This window comes from Sparus aurata, unplaced genomic scaffold (genome assembly GCF_900880675.1).
Source record: "Sparus aurata unplaced genomic scaffold, fSpaAur1.1, whole genome shotgun sequence".
In the NCBI taxonomy this organism is placed as follows: domain Eukaryota; kingdom Metazoa; phylum Chordata; class Actinopteri; order Spariformes; family Sparidae; genus Sparus; species Sparus aurata.
The window spans coordinates 97,938-121,764 of record NW_022045103.1 but is presented as its reverse complement, the minus strand read 5'-3'; the positions used below and the strand labels follow the sequence as shown (position 1 = coordinate 121,764).

At 41.9% G+C, this 23,827-nt stretch overlaps 1 long non-coding RNA gene across 1 annotated transcript; it reads left to right on the top strand.

Annotated features, from left to right (window-relative positions):
- Window positions 1-17,405: 17,405 nt before the first annotated feature.
- On the top strand, window positions 17,406-22,388 carry LOC115577590 (uncharacterized). The gene is made up of 3 exons (XR_003983219.1): window positions 17,406-17,499; window positions 19,882-21,230; window positions 21,355-22,388. It is a non-coding gene; the product is annotated as an uncharacterized LOC115577590 (long non-coding RNA).
- The last annotated feature ends 1,439 nt before the right edge of the window (window positions 22,389-23,827 follow it).

Genomic DNA, 23,827 nt, shown 5'->3' with positions numbered 1-23,827 from the left:
TCCACTAGGATTTTAACCCATTCTTTCACTGCCCAACAACGTGCTCATGAATGTTCCCTCAGAGTTACTTGGATTTTAGGTCAACACAAAAAGCCCTTTACAGATGGAGGTGTTGTCAAGGACTGCATGAGTGCAGTAGCAGAAACATTATTTGAGGGTAAACAAAAAGAAGAGCTTTGTGACAAAATAAAGCAAATACCTCTTTCAGCATCAACAGCCACAAAGAAAAGTGAAATATTAGCCATGGATGTGTTAGCCCAGCTGGATGACGCCATTCATAAGGCACCGTGTGTAAGCTTGGCTGTAGATGAATCCACTGATGTGTCTGACAATGCCCAGTTGTTAGTGTATGCAAGGTTCTTCAACAAAGACAAGAAAGAGTTCTGTGAAGACATATTAGGTGTAACTTCCCTTCAGACCAATACAAGAGGAGAAGACATCTACCTGGCCATTAAGGAGATGTTAACAAAGCGAGGAATAGAGCCAAACCAAGTGGTTTCAATAACCACAGATGGAGCCCCTGCCATGCTAGGGAGAGAGAAAGGAGCTGTGGCAAGAATGAAAGAGGACAATCCTGAGCTAATCTCTTACCATTGCATTATTCATCAATCTGTCCTATGCTCCACCCTGTCAGATGAGCATGCTGACGTGATGAACACAATGATGAAAATGATACATCCTCTTCTTGTCAGCATCGCATGCTCAGGGAATTCCTCAAAGAAGTTGATGCAAACGCTGATGATCTTTTGCTTCACAACAATGTAAGATGGCTCAGCAAAGGCAGGTTGCTGGAGCGATTTTGGTCCATCAGAAGGGAATCAGCAGCTTTCTTGGCAGAGCTGAGAAGTCAGAAAGCAACACACTTTTCTCTTTTTTTAAAGGATGAGAAAAAGATGGATAATGTGGCCTTTTTGGTTGATATCACTTCACACCTGAATGAACTGAATACAAAGCTACAGGGCAAGGACAATTCAATTTGTGAACTGATGACAGCTGTCCGCTCCTTTCAGAGGAAACTTGAGGTGTTCAAAGAAGACCTGCAGGGGGACTGTGCACACTTCCCAGCAGTGCAGGAACAGGTTAAGGGACAGAGAGATGTGTCTTCTTGTCTTGACTTTGTTGATAAGCTGATTGAAAACTTCAGCAAACGTTTTGACAGCTTCAGCTTTGGACAGCAGCTCACCATATTCATTCAGAACCCATTTCTAATCACTGATGTCAGAGGGTTCACAAAGGAAGTCACACAGCAATTCAAGTGGGCAGATGCTGGGCTTCTCCAGATGCAACTGGTTGATCTCCAAGCAGATGTGGTCCTGAAAGAGCAGTTTGGAAGAAATGACCCTGCCACTTTCTGGCTCCAAATGGTCTCTGAGACAGCTTGACCAGGTCTGAGGAAAGTAGCCCTGTACATCTTGACTATGTTTGGATCTACATACAGCTGTGAGGCAGCTTTCTCCACAATGAACATAATTAAAACTAAGTATCGTTCCAGGCTCACCAATGAGCACCTGCACATGTGCATGAGAATGGCCCTGACACCATTCCAGCCCAGATTTAAAATCCTGGCAGGACAAGCTAGAGCTCAGTTCTCTCACTAAACAACAGAAAGTGGGGAAGACATGAGAAACTGTAAAACTAAAACTGTTAAGATGTTTTGAGATCTATATGTTATGAAATTGGTTGAGACTGTTAAGTTCAAATTTATATGGAATGAGATAGAATGTGTGCAAAGTGCATGCATATGTAAGAGAGTACGAGAGAGTCTGTCTGTTTGTCTGTCTGTCTGTGTGATGTCAGGAGGGATTTATTTGCACATTCGTTCCACATGTGGGAAGACATGAGAAGCTGTAAAACTAAAACTGTTAAGATGTTTTGAGATCTATACGTGTAAAGTTGGTTGAGACTATTAAGTCGAGATGTGAAAGTTACAGAAAAAGGGAGACTCAAGCTGCTGCTTCTACACTTTATTTGATTTTTTTATGAAATTAAGCACTTTATTTTAAGATGCACAATTTAAATATCATTTTAAAATGCAGCCCTTCTTTAACGTGTTCATAGGCCACAACGCTATATCTAAAGTAGCATATTGCATGTGTTTCAATGTTAACAATACATTTTGTTAAAATGTTTTTAACTTGTATTTTCCTTGATTTGAGAGTCCATTGTTTATTACAGAAGTTGATACAACTACTCGGCCACTTCTGTATATATCACAATCACAACGCAAGTTAGACATTATGATGTCCCGGACCTTTGCTTGAGGAGATTTTCTCTAACTGGACCTTTTCAAATTTTTGTTGAATACCCCTGCTCTACGCTGTTGGGAAGAAACTTGATGAGACCCATGACATGGTAAATGAGGCATGTACTTATTGCAGTTAAATAGTTAGTTATATATTAGCATTCTGATGTTTGTACTTAGCATGATCTCATTTCTTTTTTTATAGCACAACAGCATTGAGTCCAGAAGAGAGGCTGTGATCAGAGGCCTCATTCTCTATCTTGGTGAAAAACAGAGGAGCTAATCAAGGCCTACAAGGTAAAGAAAACTGTTTCAAAGCCCAGCCTGTTTGAGATGAGGTTGTGCAATCCAGAATAGCTGATGGCTCAGTGGTATTTTAATTATTTTTTTCTTTTTTTTTAAAGAGTGCCTATGTAGAAATGGATGGAATGTTATGATTTTAGCATCTAATAATAAATGATTTAGTAAAAGTTGGAAAATCATCAGATGTGGACGTTATCCTGCACGGAGAGCAGGCTGCTGCTAGCACTGCTAACGGTAGCCACACAGCATGTCAGCGTTTAACACCTCAATTCGGAGACGCAATGGTCCTGTTCGGTCAGAGAAGATGACACATTTCATTAACATAGTTCAGGTCATTAATGTGTGCCACTAAGTGCCAACTATATCAGCATTTGGTTGTTGAACAGTGGGATCAATGGTATCTATCAAACAGCTCCTCATTTAAATAAAAATCGGAGTTCAGTTGTGTTCAGTGATGATGGAGAAGCTGCTGCTGCCGAGCTAAATGCCATCCCAATGTCTGACAATGCATGGAACATGACGTATAGCAACAGCAAAAACAGTAATGATAGCAATAATAATTATTTGGGGGGGTGCAGCTGTTATTTTCTTCTCTGAGGGGGGGATGTTGTAGAAATTTGTTTGGCAAGATCTGCAAGCAGGCTGATGTGAATGTGTGTGTGATGTGGGTACTGAATGTGGTTATGCATTGCTCCGGTCGAGCACTTATACCGGTATGCCAGTTTACTCTGACACAGGCTACATCCTTATTTTCATTTTCTATGTTGAGATACTGCCGGACTCGCTGCCACCTTTTACACTAGATTACACTATTTCTGGTGACGACAAGCGATGTTTGAAACATTTACATGACCAGTCGTTTAATCAGGAACATCCCTAGTGCTTTATATGTGTATTCTAACAACTTAAATTGCAGCAATGTGATTGCATTCATCATCACAACATTTAAATAAAGTAAAAAACTGTTAAATAGTTCCATGAATGTCTTTTCCATTCAATGCATGACAGATCTGTCATCAGATGTGTCACTTGTGAACTGTACTGTGATATTCATTAATTTGTGTGTTTGTATGTGTGTGTCTGACTTCTGCTGCCACAGACCAGGATTACCAAATGGTTGCAGAAAGCACCTGATGGGAACAGCGGAGGAAGTGAGTAAATGAGAATGATGGACAGTGAGAGAAGCTCTCATGCGTAATGCATTTTAGACTTTTGATCTGAACTCTCTTCACCTTTTGTAAGGTGCTACTGCTGGTGGAACACATGGAGACGGGATGTTCCTATGCATGGTGTGAAAGTCTGTGCCAAGTTGTTTTGTCTAAAATGTTCAGTGTTGGTTTTTAAACTGAAGATATGGCAGTGAATGTTAAATTCGTAATAATGTTCTGTAGACTCTTGACATGTTGTGTTTGCTGACAGATATGTTGTAAGTATATGTTAAGGTATTATGCAACATTCTGCTGCATTGTACGTTTTTGAACAGTCTATGCCAGTGGCTCTCAACTGATGGGTCAGGACCCAAGTGGGTCGTACATGTGAATGGAAACATGTCAGACTTTTATTTTGAAGTCTATAATTTCTGATACTGTGCTTTTATTATGAAGGATGTGTGTTTACCATGAATGCAGCATGGCTGCAGTCATATACTGCCAACTATACAACTTTTCAGTGTTAAAATGTTGCCGCTTTTTGAATTGTGAAAAAAGTACTGAATGTTCCGATGCATATTGCACTTATCTGATAACACTTTGCATTGATTATTCAATATTGGAAATGTATTTTGGCAATTAGCTGTGAAAATAAAGTCATTTGTATAATTGTACCACTGTTGTTTTTTAATCCGGGCCAGATGCAGCATGGACCAACCGGATCTGGCTTACACATAGGCCAGTTCTGGACCAACTGTGTGTGTTTACAGTTGGTCCAGAGCTGGCCCATGTGTGAGCCAGCTCTGGCAAACCAGATCCGGGCCACTCGGGGGGCCGTCATTCTTTGCGGTATGTCGGCCGAGTGCAAGTGCCTTATGTGGGCCAGAGCTGGGCCAGACCAATTTTGCTATGTGGGTTACCTTAGACTGTAACTCGACCTCAGTGCTCATGTTACTGGATCTCAGCGCTGCATTTGATACTATAGATCATGTCACACTGTCAGACAGACTTGAAAGTCAATTTGGCATCTCTGGCCTGGCTAAAATCGTACCTGTCCGAAAGAACACAATGTGTTTCCTACAATGGTACGTCATCAATTTTTACTGCTGTGAAGTATGGAGTTCCCCAGGGCTCTGTTTTGGGCCCTTTGCTCTTCTCTTTATATATTTCACCTCTCGGCCAAATTATTCGGAGCTATGGAATACATTTCCACTGCTATACGGACGACACTCAGCTGTATGTGCCCTTAAAAGCTGATGACAAATCACAAATCATGAAGCTAGAGACCTGCCTATATGCAGTGAAGAAGTGGATGTCAGAAAACTTCCTGCTCCTAAATTCAGAAAAAACTGAGATGCTGGTCATCGCCCCCGCCAGACAGAGACACCATGTTGACCAGGTGACTGTAACTCTCGACAACTGTGTTATTTCTCAAAGATCAGCCGTCAAGAATCTAGATGTTACTTTTGATTCTACACTCTCCTTCGATCAGCACATCAAAGAAATTACCAAGATCGCCTTCTACCATCTGCGCAATATAGCTAAAATTAGGTCCTTCCTGTCCAGTGCGGATGCAGAGATCCTGATTCATGCCTTTGTTTGGTCTAGGCTGGTTTACTGCAATGACTTACTTTCAGGTCTTCCACGTGAGAGCACCAAAAGTCTTCAGATGGTTCAGAATGCTGCAGCCAGAGTCTTAACACGAACAAGAAAATTTGATCATATTACACAAATCTTAGCGTCTCTGCACTGGCTCCCAGTGCATCTAAGATCAGACTTTAAGGTGCTGCTGATGACATACAAAACTGTACACGGCCCCGTCATACATGTCAGATCTCATTAAACCATATACTCCAACTCGGGCATTACTCTCTTAAAGTTCAGGGCTCCTGATGGTTCCCAGGATCAAGAAGAAGTCAGCTGGCTGCAGGGCTTTTTCCTATCGGGCTCCTTTCCTCTGGAATAACCTCCCAGCTGACATCAGACAATCTGGCTCTGTTGACGCCTTTAAATCTAAACTCAAAACTCACTTCTTCCATTTAGCCTTTAATTAGCCCTGATATCAACTGTAAGCTTCTCAGTGGGTCGGTGTCAGTCTCAATGAGTTCCTATAGTATTAGAGTTACACTGTGCTGCCGACGAGAAACAATCTGTTTATTCTGATAAATATTGCATTTCTCTAACCTTTGTTTTTGTTTTCTGTTCCCACAAGCTGCAAGCTGTGTCACTCTCTATAGCTTTCTCCTCCTCCTCCTCTTCTCTCTCCTCCTTCTCTTTCTCCTCCTCCCCTCTTTCTTTCAGGCTCCCTTCTGATGGACCACGGCCCCCTGGGACCATCTACTGTTTCCAGGCTCCTGCTGACTGATCTGGATCGTCACACCCCGGGCTCTGCTGGATCATTGCTCTCCTCTGCTTCACTATCTCCTCATATCTTTATTTCTGTAAATCTTGATGCCTCTCTCTGTCTGTTACTAATTATGTTGTGTGGCCTGCTGTTTATTCTGATCAATATTGCATTTCTCTAACCTTTGTTTAGTTTTCTGTTCCCACAAGCTGCAAGCTGTGTCACTCTCTACACTCTTGTAGTTTCTGGGCTTTCTTCATCAAAGGTGTCGGTGTGTAGTATGTTGATAAATGATTCTGTGGAAGCCAGGCTGGTGGGATGTTAGAGAAATCTTTATTGAAAACAGATCTCAATGCCAGCGTCCGTCCAGGCACAGCTGCTACCTGGGTGTCTCAAATGTATGACAAAGTTCTGCCCAATGCTTTGCCCTCTGCTGTCACAGAAGTCTTATCGCCTTCGATATCTGGAATCTGCAAAATACCACACCCTTCTCTGCTTGTGCGCGCCTTTTTAAAGTCTAATTCCTCGCATCGTCCCACTTATTCCAACTGGTCACTTTGGTGGATTGAGGGTCCATCTATCCAATAGTAGAAAGAGAAGTTAGTCTGCCTCCTCCTGTACATTATCTAACTTCCGCTGAGGTCACTTCTTGGAACTTACAGCCTTAAATGGACCGGATTGTCTCTTCATGCTTATATGGCAATGTGTACCTTAAGTCAGCTCTGAACAACTAGTATAGGAGATAGACTCAGCTTTATGCCTCCATATGAATCTCTCCTCCAGCTAACCTTTAATGTACACACAGGGAGCTGTATAATTGCTCCGGGGCCCCTGTAGTGTAAAATAACCATAGTAAGTAGATAGTGGTCAGTATAAAATAACCACAGTTAGTAAATAGTGACTAATGGTAACTGATAAAAACTGTTATAATGATAGAAGTAAGAAACAAAGGGTAACAAGTGTGAAAGAGTTGCTGAAACATACTGCTGGGCACCAGCTGACTGAAAAGTGCATCTACTGTTTAAAGCTGCTATAGTCAGATGATGTCAAGTGTGAAAATGTAACCACAAATCTAAGAATTACATCATATAACCAAATATGTAACACCTTCATTATGTTTAAAAATGCAGTGCCAAGAGTGGTCAGATATAATGGGATATATCAAGTAGGGGACTGAGTTATAAAAACCTGAAGGCCTCAAGGCCAGAGTTTCTAAGTGCCGGTGATAGCAGCACAGAGAAAGCCCCAATGTAAAAAAACAAAGCAAGGCGAGGTGCAACTGGTCGACATGCAGTTCTGCACGTACGTCAATCTTCGCGCAAGCACAGAAGGTAATACAGGGTTTTTCCACTAGAGTATGGGGATTTTCCATTAAAAAATATGGTTTTTTTCCATAGAGAAATAACTGTCAGCAGAAATTAAGCAGAATAATGATTGGTGGAGGCCATGTTGTCTGAACGGACACACCCACTTTTCTGTGTTTAAAAGAGGATGTTCGGGGCTTTGAGCCTCGGGTCAGTTTGGTTTTTTCACAGATTTTGTCTGTGTCTGATCCCGCTCTTTTTTGCCAGCAAATAAAGTTCTATTGCACTCAGCCTTGAAGACTCCTGGTGACTTTTTGATCTTTGAAATCTTTTGGACCAACTGAGAAAAGAGAAGTAATTTTACGACACTCCTAGATATGTAAACATCACATCTGCCATCTCTCTTACCTCACAGTAAGGGAAAACAACTATCACTATTAAAGATTAGCTCTGAATGTGTAAGTGTGCAGACACCTCACTCTCTATAGCTTCTCCTCCCCCTCCTCCTCCTCCTCTCTCTCCTCCTTCTCTTTCTCCTCCTCCCCTCTTTCTTTCAGGCTCCCTTCTGATGGACCACGGCCCCCTGGGACCATCTACTGTTTCCGGGCTGCAGCTGTCTTGAAACACGGACTGATCTGGATCGTCACACCCCGGGCTCTGCTGGATCATTGCTCTCCTCTGCTTCGCTATCTCCTCATATCTATATTTCTGTAAATCTTGATCCCTCTCTCTGTCTGTTACTAATGATCTTGTGTGGCCTGCCCTCTTCCAGGTCATCATGGTGGACAGGAGGTCGTCTGGCTCGGGCTCCACTTGGTGATGCCTCGTCCTGCTCGGTCGTCTCCTGGATCCACTCACTTTACATAACTTGTATCAGACTTTCTGTTAATGTAACTTGTAAACTGTGAATTGTTGCTCTTTTCTGTACACTCAGCATCTATTGCATGTCTGTCCGTCCTGGAAGAGGGATCCTCCTCTGTGGCTCTTCCTGAGGTTTCTTCCATTGTTTTTTTTACCCTGTTAAAAGGTTTTTTTTCCATCAACATGTGAAGTTTTCCTCACTCGATTTGAGGGTCTAAGGACAGAGGATGTTGTTCACTGTACAGATTGTAAAGCCCACTGAGGCAATGTGATTGTCATTTTCGGCTATATAAATAAAATTGATTTGATTTGATTTGTGTCCACGTTTTTTACTCTGTTAAAGTCAAACATGGAGTCCAGATAAGGCCAAGGATTTTCTGAAAGTTCCTGCTCCGGATCATTATCAGACTCAGACTGAGACTCAGTGGATTGTCTTTGTTCTCCTGATGCAGCCAAAGTCGCAGTTTTGTGTTAACAAACGCAGTCGAGAGCGTGGCTACTTTGGTGGTATCCTTATGGGGAGGGATGACGTATTTCTGCTTTAACGTAGATCCCAGTGGAGAGCGTGCACTGTGATAGGTTTCCTTCTTTGACAAACACAGCTTGTGTCCAATAGTATTTTAGAAAAAAAAAAAAAAAAAAGTGCAGACCTGAAAGTAACGAGTACTTTTCAGCCTTCCTAGAAATTAACTCGAGTAAAAGTAAAAATATTTGTCTTGGAAATGTATTCAAGTAAGAGTAATAAGTACCAAAGAAATCTAATACTCAAGTATAAGCATGTATGCTACCCTATTAATGCACAGTTTATGTACTAACAGATACAACATTATTATCTGGGCTAGGATCAGAAGACTAGATTCAGCTCTAGGAGCGGAGAGTGAGACACGGAACACAGTAAGATTTTAGTGACACCATATATTATAATAGTGGAATACCAATAACATTAAATAGAATAACAATAGAAATATGGAATGCAAATACAAATGGCCATTCGTAAAAAACATCAGTATGTACAATTAATTTCGTCAGTTAACATCGGAGGACTCACAGCACATATAATTCATGAGCACCTGGTATTCCCAGGCAGTCTCCCATCCAAGTACTAACCAGGCCCAAATGCCAAAGAACAGAGTTCAAGCTCTACCGCAATGCAACGGCCCAACGGATTAGTGTCCAATGGGGAAGGGGAAAAGTCCAAGGGTTGGAAGGTGAGTGTGTGTGCTGTGTGTAGGGGCCGTTAGTGAGTTGCGAGGGGCCAAACAATTAGGAAAAGGGAGCGGCTGCCTAAAGGAGCCTCCTATCAGCCTGACCAGAGCAGTGGGGGTTCTGTTGGCTTTTCTCGAGACACAGTATTCAGGCTTGGTGCCCAGGCTAATTCTCAGCTCGCCATCAACCTGGCCTGTATGGGAAACAGGTCCAATTAAATATCTAGTGTGCACACAACATTCAAGAAATACTACAACCAATTAACACAGGCTGCATTAAATAAATAGCAGCATCTCAAATTCAATAATTCCAATATTGTACAATATAATCACAGCATGATATATATAAATCGATATAAATCATTAACATAATATTTGTTATATCAAAATATTCATCACAGTACGTCAGTATCACCAAGACAAGCATCCAGACCAAAATGCATAGCAGTACCAGCAACTACCTGGACTGCATGTAAGTGACTAGCTTAAAGAGCTTCAGTACATTCAATTCTTGCCACAAAGATAATACACACAATCATAAAATCACGTTACACTTCTAACACTTCATGTGGCAGGACACATTCAGAGAACTAGGCATACAAGACACTTAACCGCTCCGACAATCAACAGGTAGCGGCTAGGCTAAGCCAACGCCATTCAAATTTAGTGATGTGTCTTCCGTGCCGAGGCTTCGAAGCGTGTGTCGAGTAGTCCAGGAAGATTTTTGTGAAGCGCGTATCGAGGCTTGTGTCGATGACGTATGTAGTGACGTTCGAAGCCTCGCGAGCCGGCTGTACCACGTGACTGATTCAGGTTTGTGGCTTTGGCATGTGATTCGAAATATGAGAGGCAACGAAACACAATGGAGGTCCCCCATCACCTCAAATCCTTTAAAAAAAACATTTGACTGTGCGCATAAGTAGTTGAGTGTTTAGAGCGCATGTCACCAACGCGGCGGACCCCGGTTCGAATCCTGGCTGGAGTACCTTTGCTGCATGTCACACCCCCTCTCTCTCCCATTTTTCCAATCTATCCACTGTCATAAATAAAGCTGTCTATGACTGGAAAAAATCTTAAAAACAAAAACAAAAAAAAAGAAAAAGAAACTGCCCAAGCCCAGCACAGTGGAGAAGTTGTTGTTTTTAAATTAATACAATTTCCTCATTGTATGCGTTACATTTTGTCCCGAGTAACACATTCACATCACAACCCTCTCCCCAATTTGTTTCAACTTTCCCCTCTGTCATCATTATATCAGAAAAACAGACACTATATTAATGAGTATATTATTTGTTTATTTGCATTATCATTTAAGCACAATTCAATTCAAAGCTTCAAGCCCTGGTGTCATTACAATCACTCTGCCTGTTTTACATTCATTGTCCACTTGATGGCACAGTAGAGCAAATGAAGCACCATGAAGCTTTGGCCCATGTGTGAACCAATTGGATGGAAAGCTTCAATGCTTCATGAAGCTTCATCTCGCCATCACTAGTTTCAACAGTTATTGCATTTAGATCTGGAATGGCTGATGTTGAATTAAGTGAACGATGATACGACGTACCTGCAGCAAACATTTCCCCTGCCTGCTCCTCTCGCTACTGCTGGCAGCAAGCCACAGCCGAGTCATGTTACCGCGACTGGTCGCGCTCTAATGACGTAACGTGATGACGTACGCTGCAATCACATGACAACTTTGCTTTATAAGGGAAAATATTATAAATAAATAAGGGTTTTCCCACCCGGGTTACAAAAGTACAAATCCTCTGGATATGTACTTAAGTACAGTACTCAAGTAAATTTACTCCGTTACGGTCCACCACTGGACTTCACTACTATACAGTGCAATGGGCTGGACGTTTTTACACCGTTGTTTTTTTTTTTTTACATCCCTATGCACAACAGGAATTTATTTATTCATTAAAAAAACACAAAAAAAGGGCACTTTTTATTACGAGGCTAAAAGGATCTCAATCACCCCTTGGGCCTGCTGTGGTACAATCGAACATGACTGGTGGTTAAAAGAGTTGAGTGTTCTCTTGTGAGTGTAGATTATCAGTGGGTATCTGCCTAATTCTGCTCTACATGCATTTGTTGGTGTGTTTCTGTGTACTGATGTACTGATATGGACATATCTGCAGAATTCAGCATGTAAGGATTGTGTTGGATGTTTGTCCCAGCAGGTAGAGCTCTGATGACTGAGTGGACCCCAGACTTCACTACCGTACAGCACAATGGGCTGGATGTTTTTACACTGCAGTTGTTATTTTTTACATCTCTATGCACAACAGGAATTTACTTATTCATTAAAAAAACACAAAAAAGGGGCAGGGACTCAAGCAGCCCCTTTGGCCCGATGTGTGCACGTGCCTGCTGTAGTGCTATAAAACATGACACACCTTCAGTATCAAACTAATAAATGAGTTTCAATGGATCATTTGTGTGGACTTTGTCCTGTACAGTTGCTGCAACAGGCCATAAAACTGAGGACAGTGTGACTGCACAGTCTTCTATACTCAAAACAAATATCAACACAACACAACATTAAACACATTTTTATCTAGTTCAACTCAAAGATTTCAGACTTTTTATGCACAATGTGTGTTAGTGAGCTCACTCTATTGCACTATTCTCACCCCGGAAGCTCAACCCTGCCTAACGCTGCCTGGTTGACTTCCTGTATAGGACTGCAGAGTGTGAATTCTGTGCTGAGCTGGCACCATGTAATTGCATCCTCTTATTTATTTATTCATTTGCACTAAATTGTCCTCTCTTTTTGTTGTACTGTTGTAGTTATGTGTGGTGTCCTTGAGTGCTTTGAAAGGCTCCTTCAAATAAAATGAATTATTATTATGACGTTGGACCGAGGTGACGATCAGATCAGAGGGAGGAAGGTTATCTTACCGTGCACGAGGATCACAAACACCACAAACATCTTCATCTTCCTGTCACAACTACAACAAGCACAAAGTCCTCTTTACTGAGCTTCACTTCAGAAACACATGGAGGACATCAGTTCACAGCCAGTCGTCACTTTGCTGCTGCTGACCGTCCACTGACACCAGGACTGAACTCAACTTTCACTTTGAGCTGTTTCCAGTAAGTCACATGTTAGACGCTGCTTCCTGTGACGCCCACAGGAGACTTCCACAAGCTTGACAGCTGTGGTTCACTGTGTCTCTCTGTCTTAGTTGTTTATTTTTGGATTTCTTAGTCGTTCATAGTCAAGCTGGTTTTGTACCGTAGTAAACTTTAGACTTTATACCATATGCTTTAGAACTGCTCCTCTGTTACTGGGTAGTCTGTTGCTGCCTGGTTAGCTTTCCTCAACCTAGCCTAGCTCACTGTTTTTTGCCTTTCACCGCAGTAACACAGCCTCAATAAACAAGTGTCACGATGGCTGTGTTGACTGTTCTGCAGTTGTATCAGGTGTCTCTATTAGAAAGACGTGTCTGTGATCTACAGCAACATAGACAGGTGTGTGAGAAGGTTTAACACGAGGGATGTAGCACTCTGCAGGTTGCAGGTGACTAGAGAGTCTGCTAGTGATACAGTCAGTGCTGTATGGACTCTACCAGCCTAGTTAATGTGGTCAGTCAGGGACGTAGTGCAGAAAACCAGACTGATAGCTGAGTTTATAACACTGAGACTGTCACCTTCTCTTACCACTCTCTCACTGAATCATCCTCTAAATGTGTAAATCACAATAATCTAATGTTAATCTCCTCTGTCAGTGGGGAAATGTCTCAGCAAGCAGCGTCTTTGAAATTACTTCCCAATTACCAAAATAATGAGCTCAAGATGTCTGAAAGAAATCACCTCAACATGATGTAGTAATAATATTCTGCTAATGAGACAACCAGACAATATATTTAACTTCACTGAACATCAGAAGTTCATCAGGATCCAATTGGAGTTCATCATGAGAATTTCTTCATTAATTTTAGTACATTTTGAGGTAAAATTGAGAGAAATGACAAAACAAGTCATGAATTTTGGTTAAGCGGACGAAAATGGATGGATGAATAACAAAACATTGCTTTGTCACCAACACCTCCTACATTTACAGAGCTGAAGTGAGGCGTGATCCTCAAGTCTCAGGTAAATATACTTAAGTATATTCTGCACATGTCAGATTATTTGTATGAATATGATATATAATTGATCAAATAAATGAATTTAAAATGTGCTGAGGATTGAAAAAAAATCCGACCAACCCTGTCAATTTATGTGCAACCCAAATTATTTTATGAGCTTGAGACGGTCATGAGACGGTTCACACACTTTTTCTGCAGTTTTTGCTCTCACTTTCTACAGTCTCTCAGTTTCTCCGGCCGCTCTGTGTCTGCTCTCGCTGCAGCTGCCTCCTCTCCTCTCCTTCTCCTCCCTCCTTCTCTCCTCCTCTCCTCTCTCCTCCCTCTGCTGTTGCTGCTTCAAACATGACACCGGCTTTGGGACTGACCGGCTGATGATTGGCTGTTCTGCCTTAAGTCCCGCCTCTCTTTCTGTGTTAGATTTATTGTTCAGCTCGTGTTGATGAGGCGGGAACTAGCTCGGTTCATAGACACCGGCACAGATCCACAGAGACAAAGACGCCTCACTGAGCGGGTTGGCCCGCGGCTGCGATACGTCACCGGCAGCTCCGCTCCGTGAACTGATAAGAGTCAGTGGAGTGAACTTTATAAAGCTCCTTCTACAAAGTGCTATAAGTTAATGTCTCATTTACACATTCACACTCGTACGGATATATTCAGGAAACAGATAGGAAACAAAAACAACGTCTGTAACGTTCTGAAGATTATAAACGTTAACTACTCCTTATATGTTCAGTATACAGGTCGGCACCAAACCGGTTATCATGTTTTTATGTGTTTACAGCTGTTAATGTATGTAACGCTGTTACTGTGATGATACATGACAGTTAAATATTGAATCTGTGTATAATAACTGAATCCTGACATGTAACTGTGATTTTTGATAATTTCTACTAATAATAACAATCAATCATGACAAAAAATGTACAAAGTCTGCAGATCAAAATAAGAAGCTGCAACTGGCAGTGAGCAGCTCTCTTTTCTGTGAGCAGTGAAGTGAAGTGATAAACTCCATGACAGAACATTATAAAATATGATAATGTATACAACAACATTTAATGGTAAAATAAAAGTACAGTTGCAGTAGGCTGCTATCATAAATATGCAACATATATATAGTTTATTATCATCATCATTATTATTATTATCATTATTATCATTATTATTATTACTACTATTCTTCTGTATATTCTTGACTTTGAATGGGAGCAGCTGTAATGCTGCAATTTCTCATCGTGGATCAATAAAGTATTTCTGTTTCTGATTCATATAAAATGCAGTCAGTTGTCCATATTTAGAATTAAATTAAATAAACCAAGACAGATGTCACATTTACATGTCAGGGTGTGGTTATTATAGACACAGATTCAATATTTAAGAGTTTTTTTTATCATCACAGTAACAGCATTACAAATAGTGTGGAAAAGCCGTATAAAGTTTATATTTCTGCAGGCAGCCACTCACCTCTGGTTATTTCTAGAAAATCCTTTAGGCTAAGGTGGAGCGGCTGAGATCCCACTATAGCTACAGAAGCAAACACTTTTTTCTTGTTGCTTTGTTTTGTTTACAAAAAGCAACGATCGAGCAGTGCAGACGTAATGTCGATATTATCTCCATGTGTAGATGTCATGTCCATATTTATGACGATGTAACAACATAGCAATGCTTGCTTGCATAGCAGCTAGCAGCTTTTTACATATCACTCGCTGCCACTGGAAAAATGAAATAATTTCCCTACCTACCCATGACCTCAACTGACAACCAACAGGAACCAAACTTTTTTTTTGTTAGGCCTGATTCAGCTCTGACACAGCATGTAATCTGTTAAGTACCTCAGAAGTGTTCTGAGGTACTTAAAGTTCGTGTAAAGCAAAATCAGCCATTTTCTTCTAAACACATTAAACAGGTCATAAATGTGTTTCCTTAAAACATGTAAAAGCCATTCGACCATTTAGAATTTAATTTTGGAGCTCGGCTCACAAACAACATTTTTTCAACATTTCTGTGTTCAGGATTTAATGGGCGGGTCAGACATCATGCAAATGATATGATTTGCATTAACCCGGCCGTTCAGTGCGTCAGCTTCAGTGGTTCTCCCACTCGCTCTCCAGTCGTGGATAGCATTGCTTACAGTAGTTTGCAGCTAGCTAACCAGCCAACCAGTCAGCTAACCTCCGACAACGAGTCGGCGGGAGGAGATGTGGCCGCTGCTGACTTCCGCTGACCCTCTCCGTCCCGCTGACAGCGGGTCCCACCGTCGGTATGTGGAGGTAGTATCAGGGCCGCATTATTGGTGAGCCGTCCCAGTGTGAACGGATAATCCGGAGGCGCGGAGCGAGGGCGTGTCGGTCTGACAGTCTGATAACTGCACAGGTCCTTCACTCAACTAAATACAGAGAAATGTCCCACAAAGCAACGTTACAGGACCGAACAACAGTAACGTGGTAACTGTAACTGTCTTTGGTAACTTATATGAGGAAAACAAATCCCACAGCTGTATGTGGAGAAGCGTCTGTCCTCCTGTCCGTCCTCCGCCTGTCCTCCCGACTCTTCCTCACATTTCTGCTCACAAAACAGCGTCTGTCACGCTTGTCACAAGGGTGTTTAACTCACCGAGTGTTTGACGAAAATAAATCACCACGACCGCCAGCCCTCCTGACCGAGACTTCAGGAAACTGTCCCCCAGAAAACAGCCTCCGTCCCCGCGAGTGACAGAGTCAGACAGCGTCCTGTTTACTGATGGTGATTATGTATAATTATGTAATTTAGCGCGAACAACTTCACTCCGTCACTTTCCAGGATGTTTAGTGGGTCAGGATCTCAATCAATACACGTTATAACAGCATCTATATGATTATAAACTGTCCGCGGGTTTAGATAGACAAGGGGAACACCTGGGGAACACCTGGGGAGACACCGACGTCATTAACATGACGTGTACGCCCCCTGTATTCCCCCCCCCCCCCCCCCCCCGTGCTGCATGGGCGTGGTTCCAGCGCCTCTAACTGACACGCCCCCAGCGTTTCACAGCAGAAAGAAGTGCTTGTTTTTCCATGATTTTGAGACCTAATTTTATATACTTAGCAATTTTTTTAATCTTTCAAATTTGGCTCAGTGGTCAATGATTGACATGTTTCTATGGTGTTACAAACTCATAACACATTTTTTTTGCCGCTTTACACGGACTTTAAGATCAGAGGGAGGAAGGTTATCTTACCGTGCACGAGGATCACAAACACCACAAACATCTTCATCTTCCTGTCACAACTACAACAAGCACAAAGTCCTCTTTACTGAGCTTCACTTCAGAAACACATGGAGGACATCAGTTCACAGCCAGTCGTCACTTTGCTGCTGCTGACCGTCCACTGACACCAGGACTGAACTCAACTTTCACTTTGAGCTCTTTCCAGTAAATCACATGTTAGACGCTGCTTCCTGTGACGCCCACAGCTGTGGTTCACTGTGTTTCTGTCCTCGTCTCTTGTCTTAGTTCTTTATTTTTGGATGTCACCACAGTAACACAGCCTCGATAAACAAGTGTCATGATGGCTATGCTGACTGTCCTGCAGTTGTCTCAGGTGTCTCTAATAGACAGACGTGTCTGTGAGCTACAGCAACATAGACAGGTGTTTGAGAAGGTTTAACACGAGGGATGTGATGGAACAATATTAGTTAAACTCTTGTGTGACATTTCTATAACCCCGTGTGTTTGTATGTGAAAGGAGAAGTGGTTAAATGAATACCACATCCTGTCTCAGGAGTTGTTGCAGTCTGTTTCCTGAATGATGCATATATTGTTTAACCTGCATGTTGTGAATCATCTGCTGGGAGGAGGAGTACACGTCACAGCAAGCTGCTTCATGCAGAGACTGATGGACTGTTTGCGCATGCGCAGTGTGTTCGACACTTTCTGTGCAGTTTAGTTGAGTTTATCGTCCACCGATCGTCAGCGCTCTTCTTTATTCCTTTGTGCAACAGTGTGCGTCGGTGATGATGTAAGTTACGTGATGAGTGGATATTGTTTATATTTCATATGTGATGAGAGCTAATATTACCAGGTTACTAAACTCGGTTTGCTTGTTAGCTTACCATTTAGCATGTCTTACTGAACCCCATGACACATAGACGGCCCAACATGTAACTCAGTTAATTACCATACATTTTATTTTCTTCTGTGACTGTTTATTTAGCGGTGTAGCTGTCCTTCATTGAGGCTGCTATCATATTGATGCTAGCGTGTCAAATTGACCAGACCGGTAGCTGCCTGGGCTGTCTCAGCTTAGCTTGGTCACGTGACCGGCCTGTTGCGCCAAGCTGTAGTGTTGTTTAATGATCTTACACTGACCCCTATTGGTGATTTGCAGTATGACACCTTATTCATGTCTATTGTAATGAATGTTATTTTATTAATGCCACTGTATTGTAGGTTAATTGTTATTAATATAGTTTATTGTTGTTGTCCTCTGCAGACATCACAAACCACACACACATACAAATACTACAGTGTCCTGATCATTTGGATAGACGATAAATAAATAAAGGGAAGAAGTTGTTGCGTCTTCTCTGACCGGAGGATTAGGCCAGTATATATACAGCCAGCATATCATCACCGAAGCTGTTCCGTAACACTGCATGTAACCACTAACAATAGTTGAAACGAACACCACCTGTCATTGAGAATGTGACATGAGAAACATGAACTAATAATGTTTGTTCCTCAACAGTGACTGTTACGCGATCACTGGGTGTGACCTGTGAAGACGATGCTATAAATGTTGCTGTTTAATATGATTCTGTGGAGATCTGCAGAGACAGCCTTACAACCTGTTACTGTGTATGATTGCTCCCCTTGCTGCAAGTAAAAGATTATTGATCAAAGGAACTCTCTTTGGTGATTCTTTCTCTCTGAAGGTTAAGAAAAACTGTGTTACTAGAGCGCACATTTTTCTGACAGTATGTAGCACTCTGCAGGTTGCAGGTGACTAGAGAGCCTGCTAGTGATACAGTCAGTGCTGTATGGACTCTACCAGCCTAGTTAATGTGGTCAGTCAGGGACGTAGAGCAGGAAACCAGACTGATAGCTGAGTTTATAACACTGAGACTGTCACCTTCCCTCACCACTCTCTCACTGAATACTAAAGTATATTCAGCACTTTTCAGATTATTTGTATGAATATAAGATGTGTTTAATCTGATTGTTCATCAAATAAATTAATTTCAAAAAGTGCTGATTCAGCTCTGACGCAGCATGTAATCTGTAAAGTAACTAAAACAGTGTTTTAAATAAATGTAGTGGAGTAAAAAGTACATATTTGCAGAAATGGAAATACTCAAGTAAAGTACAAATACCTCAGAAGTGTATTTAGTGCAGTTCTGAAAACTAAACCTGGGCAGAGCTCATGTCGCCCTCTGGTGGTTGTTTATGAGAACATCAGTGATGAACTCTGATTGTTTGACAGGAATCTTTTAATATAAAGTGCTGAGTGTTACATTCAGATGTTTCTCAGAGTTTTAAAGTCAGTTTTTAAAGAATGATTTTCCTCGCTGGCTTCAGATGAACTGACGACCTGTTAGAGGCTCAAACTGATAAAATATCACAGAATAACAGGAGAAGTAAATAAGAATCCACCTAATATTTGCTTTAAAGAGGCTTCAGTGTTTGTTTTTGTTGCAGCTTTATTTATCTATAAGTTATGATTCTAGGTACAAGTCCAGTTATTTTAGGCGGAAAAGCTCCTGCTGAAAACCACCACCACCACCGTGCGTGGTGATGGTGGTGGGGAGGAAGGGAAAGGGGGGTGTACGGCACGGTATGGTATGGTACGGTGTCACTGCACACAGTCCTTCTGTCAATCAGTGAGAGCACACGCACACACACACACACACGCTTGCTCCCTCTCGTGCCTACATGATCAACATGCAATGCAGCCTTACTTTATTATTATATATTTTATTTTATTAAATGTTTGATGTGGTACATGTATGTATAATGTGTGATGTGGTTAACACGGTTAAGTCCTCTTCTGTGTGGCCCTATGAGGCTATCATGCCACTACAGCTGCAGAATGGTTTAGGCTACAGATTCTGTAGACAACAACATCAGACCTTATAGAGTAGAAGTCTATTTTCTGTTAAGATTGGTTTCATTTCTTATCAACAATACACACAAGTTAGTTGGCTGACAGGAGGAGCAGGCATAGTGCTGCAGTTATGCAAAAAGATGAAGTCAAATACAGAGATGATCTGTTCATGTGTCATACTGGATTGGATTTAGGTTTCATAATGCAAAGACCTGATTTTCATATCACTTGCAAGACAGTTTGTTGTGGTTGAATATGAACAGATGTCTTACAGATGTCTCTTTCCCTATTTTGCAGGTACTTGGAGTACAAAGCAGGACCTGCATCACTGGCGATGGCAGACACCACACAGCAGACAATATCTTCCTTTGCGCAAAGAGTCCACTTATATGCTCCAAATTCATCCAGGCAACAGGCCATTACATAAGCCATCCTCCAGGACCTTGTCATTGGATGCTCTCTGCCCCTGTCTCTAGTAGAAAATCCAAATTTTAGACACTTTCTTTCTGTCATGGACTGCAATAACACTCCTGTGTCTAGGACCAGCGTGACAGAGAAGCAGATACCTTATCTAGTCAGTAAGGTTAAGGATGACATCATCAAAGCGCTGGAAGCTCAGGCAAGTGTTGCACTTACAGCCGACCTCTGGTCTGACAGGAGGCTTCGCTCCTTCATCTGAGTTACTGCACATATTGCCTGCGAAGACAAGGACTCCTACAGTTTAAAATCCTTTTTGCTGGATTGTCGGCGTTTCACAGGGAAGCACTGTGGTGAACGAATCGCCTCAGAATTTGATGAAATTGTTGAGGAGTATGGCTTTAGCAACAAAATAAGCTTCATTCTAACAGATAACGCATCCAACATGAAGCGGGCCTTTAAAGTGAGATTGCCGGACTCAGAGCAACCTGAAAGTGACAGTGATGACCTTGATGATGAAATGATGTGGGAGGAACATGTAGAAGACTTTGAACAGCTGTGGTCATCAGGTGAGCGCTTGTCTTGCTTCGCACACTCGCTCCAAACTGGTCGTCAGTGATGGCATGAAAGAAGTGAAGGCAATAGCAAGAGCCATTGCTAAGGCCACCAAGTTCACAACCCTGCTTCACAGCAGTTCTAAGGTCAGAGACATGTTTGAGACCCACTTTGGGGCTAATAAATCTATCCCGGCAGCTAACAACACACGCTGGAATAGCACCTTAAAACAGTTAAAAGCTCTCACCACACTTGACCACTGGGATGTCAGAGAAATATGCAGCAAATGTGATCCAGAAAATATTGTGTTTTCAGTCCGAGAATGGGCCCAGCTGAAAGACCTTTGTACTGAGCTTGAGCCTTTTTCTGAGGCAACAGACCTCACAGAGGGAGACACTGTGGTTACCATCAGCATGGTGGTCCCCACCGTCCGTAGATTGTGACAATAGTCAGAGCACTAAAAAAGTCTTTAGAGAAGAGGTTCTCAGGGATCTTCAGAAGGATCAACATGGAGCAGGGGGATCCCGAGGAGCCATTTAATCATCGGATCTACTTCCTTGCCGCCATGCTTGATCCCCAGTTTGGTTTGAGCTGGGTAGATTTAGATGTCCATAATAGGGAATCCGGTCCAGCACTGAAGAGGTTCAGAGACGACCTTAAGAAATCATTAACAGGTGGCTATAATTATTATGATTGTTGTTGTTATTATTACAGTTATTGTTATTATACTGTCATCATCAGCATCCTGTTTAATCCAGTATTATGTTTGTGTGTATGTGTGTGTGCCCCTTTTTCCAGACCTTTTGATCAGAGAGTTAGACCAGGATGCAACTGCTGCACCTCTAGCAGAAGATGCAGAAGATGCAGGAGAATTGTGCCGTGACTCACCGCCACCCCTGAAACAACAGCGTCTTCTTTCACACTACAATGCGTCTAAGATGCAGCACAGCACAACCCGGGACTCGAGCATTACTGCACAAATAAGCAAGTACCTGGACAACATGAATGACTATGACTGTGATGCACTGACCTTTTGGTCAAAAACCAAGAGCATTTCCCTCAACTACACAATGTCGCCTTAAAAGTCCTCTCCGTCCCTGCCTCTTCTGCCCCAGTAGAGAGAGTTTTTAGCAGAAGAGGCATTCTAATGAGACCCCACAGAGCACGGCTAGGCCATAAGAAGCTGCAGTGTTTAGTGTTCTTGAAGTGCAATCAACGACAGCTTTAACATGTGAACTCACATACATCAAGTAAACACACTCATACTACTGACATGCTTACACTCCCCAGCACACACTCACAAAACTACAGACACACAAATGGTTTCACACAGAAAGCTACAAAAAAGACACATACACAGAGGACACACTCACTCAACACACAAATGGGTGCATGATACAGTATGCCTTTCGTTCTACAGTTTTAATGTATTAGTTTATGTATCTGTTCTTTGTTTGTGATGTCTGTGTTCTATTGTTCTTGTCCCACTGAACTACAGGCTTCATATATATAAGTGTGTTATAATTGAGATGCCATTACACACATCAAGGTGACAGAATCTTGTGATCACTAGTTCTTCCTCTTGCTAATGTACAATTTGAAGTACAGTTTTGTAAACTATTTGTATTTTGCATTTGATTTAATGCATTTTTTGGTGCACCTGCGTGTGTGTCTATGTATTTAATTACAGTATTGTGCTTATAATGGCCTTGTTTGAATAAATATATGGCATCATTGGCCTTTGAATAATATATGCTTATCGTTGTGATTGATTTAGCATTAGGCCTATGCCATTTCAGTGATGCTGATATTATACAGTGTAATTTGGCTACTATAATGGGAAATAATGCAATTTCAAGTTGATAATTGTGTGTATCTTTAATATTTAAAATTCATCTACAGATTAAATCCAATATAAATCAGTAACATATTTGCCATTCGTTAGACTTTTTTTGAGGTGCAGGGTGGTGTTGGAGGCTTGTTATTTTGTTAGACAACTTTGGGACGATAGTCGTGTCAGTCCTTAACAGCACTCAAGAGTCAATCCTTAAATAGTGTAGAAATAGCGGTCATGCAATTGCTACACATATTTGATTTCAGTCAATTGATGAAAACATTTATAGTGAGTTCACACACAAGACATGCACTGTCTCTGTATTATTGTGCCTGTAGTTGAAATAATACAATCTCATATTTATACTAAGCAGCTGAACCCAGTATGGTGCTTATGTTCTACAACTCATGCAAAATGGCAAAAAAAATGTTTTGTTTTTTTTTGGTCTCGGTCTCGGTCTCATTCTTGAGCTGAACTAGTCTTGGTCTTGACTTGGTCTGTCTTGGTCTTGGTCTTGTCTTGGTCTTGATACTCTCTGGTCTTGGTAGTGTCTCGGTCTCGGTTTAGGCGGTCTTGACTACAAGTCTACTCTCCTGCCTGTCAGGTCGCACTCGGGGATCGACACTTTTTGTCTGCCATGACGGCCACGTTAGTTACTGCATGACTCTGGCTGTGTCCCAGTTCAGGGGCAGCATCCTTCGCCGCCAGCAAAGGCAGGGTCCTTCAGAGAGACCTGCAGGCCGCGTCAGCCTGTTGTGAAGGGGACAGTCTACCCTTCGCAGCATTTCCTGGTTGCGTCACTATTAATGCAGCCCAGGTCCGTGAAAGTGACAAGAAGAGTAAAGTTAGACTGTCAGATCTGTTTGAGCTTCAGGAATTCCTGATTTCCTTTTTAATCCTCCTGCTTGTGGAGGAAGAGGAGAAGCGGCTCTGGTTTATCTCCGGCTGAGAGGACCGTGGAGAAGTAAACCTGTTATTAAACCCACATAATGTTATCAATGTTACCATTATTAGCTAGCTAACAGTTTGGGCTCATTAACATAATTTAAAAAGAACTCATACATTAAGTAAATAACAACAGCTATAATGTAAGGATTGTCCTCTGGAGCAGAGAAGAGCCTCTCCATCCTCTCTGCAGCCTCATGTCCTGCTTCATCCTCCTCCTTTCACCTGGTGGTCATCTACAGACCTCTGACTCCCAGTTACTAGAAGAGTTCTCTGAATCTCTTGCAGATCTTGGGACTCGTCCAGATCAGATCCTAATTATTGGGGATTTTATATCCATTTAAAAGCCTTCTGAAGCCTTCTGACCCTCGAAGTGAAGCTTTTCTGGGACTTCTTGATATTTCTGGCTTCATTCAGCTTGTTCATGAACAGACTCAGTCCAGTGGAAACACTCTTATTTGGTGACAATTTTATTCTACTTTCTAATTTCAG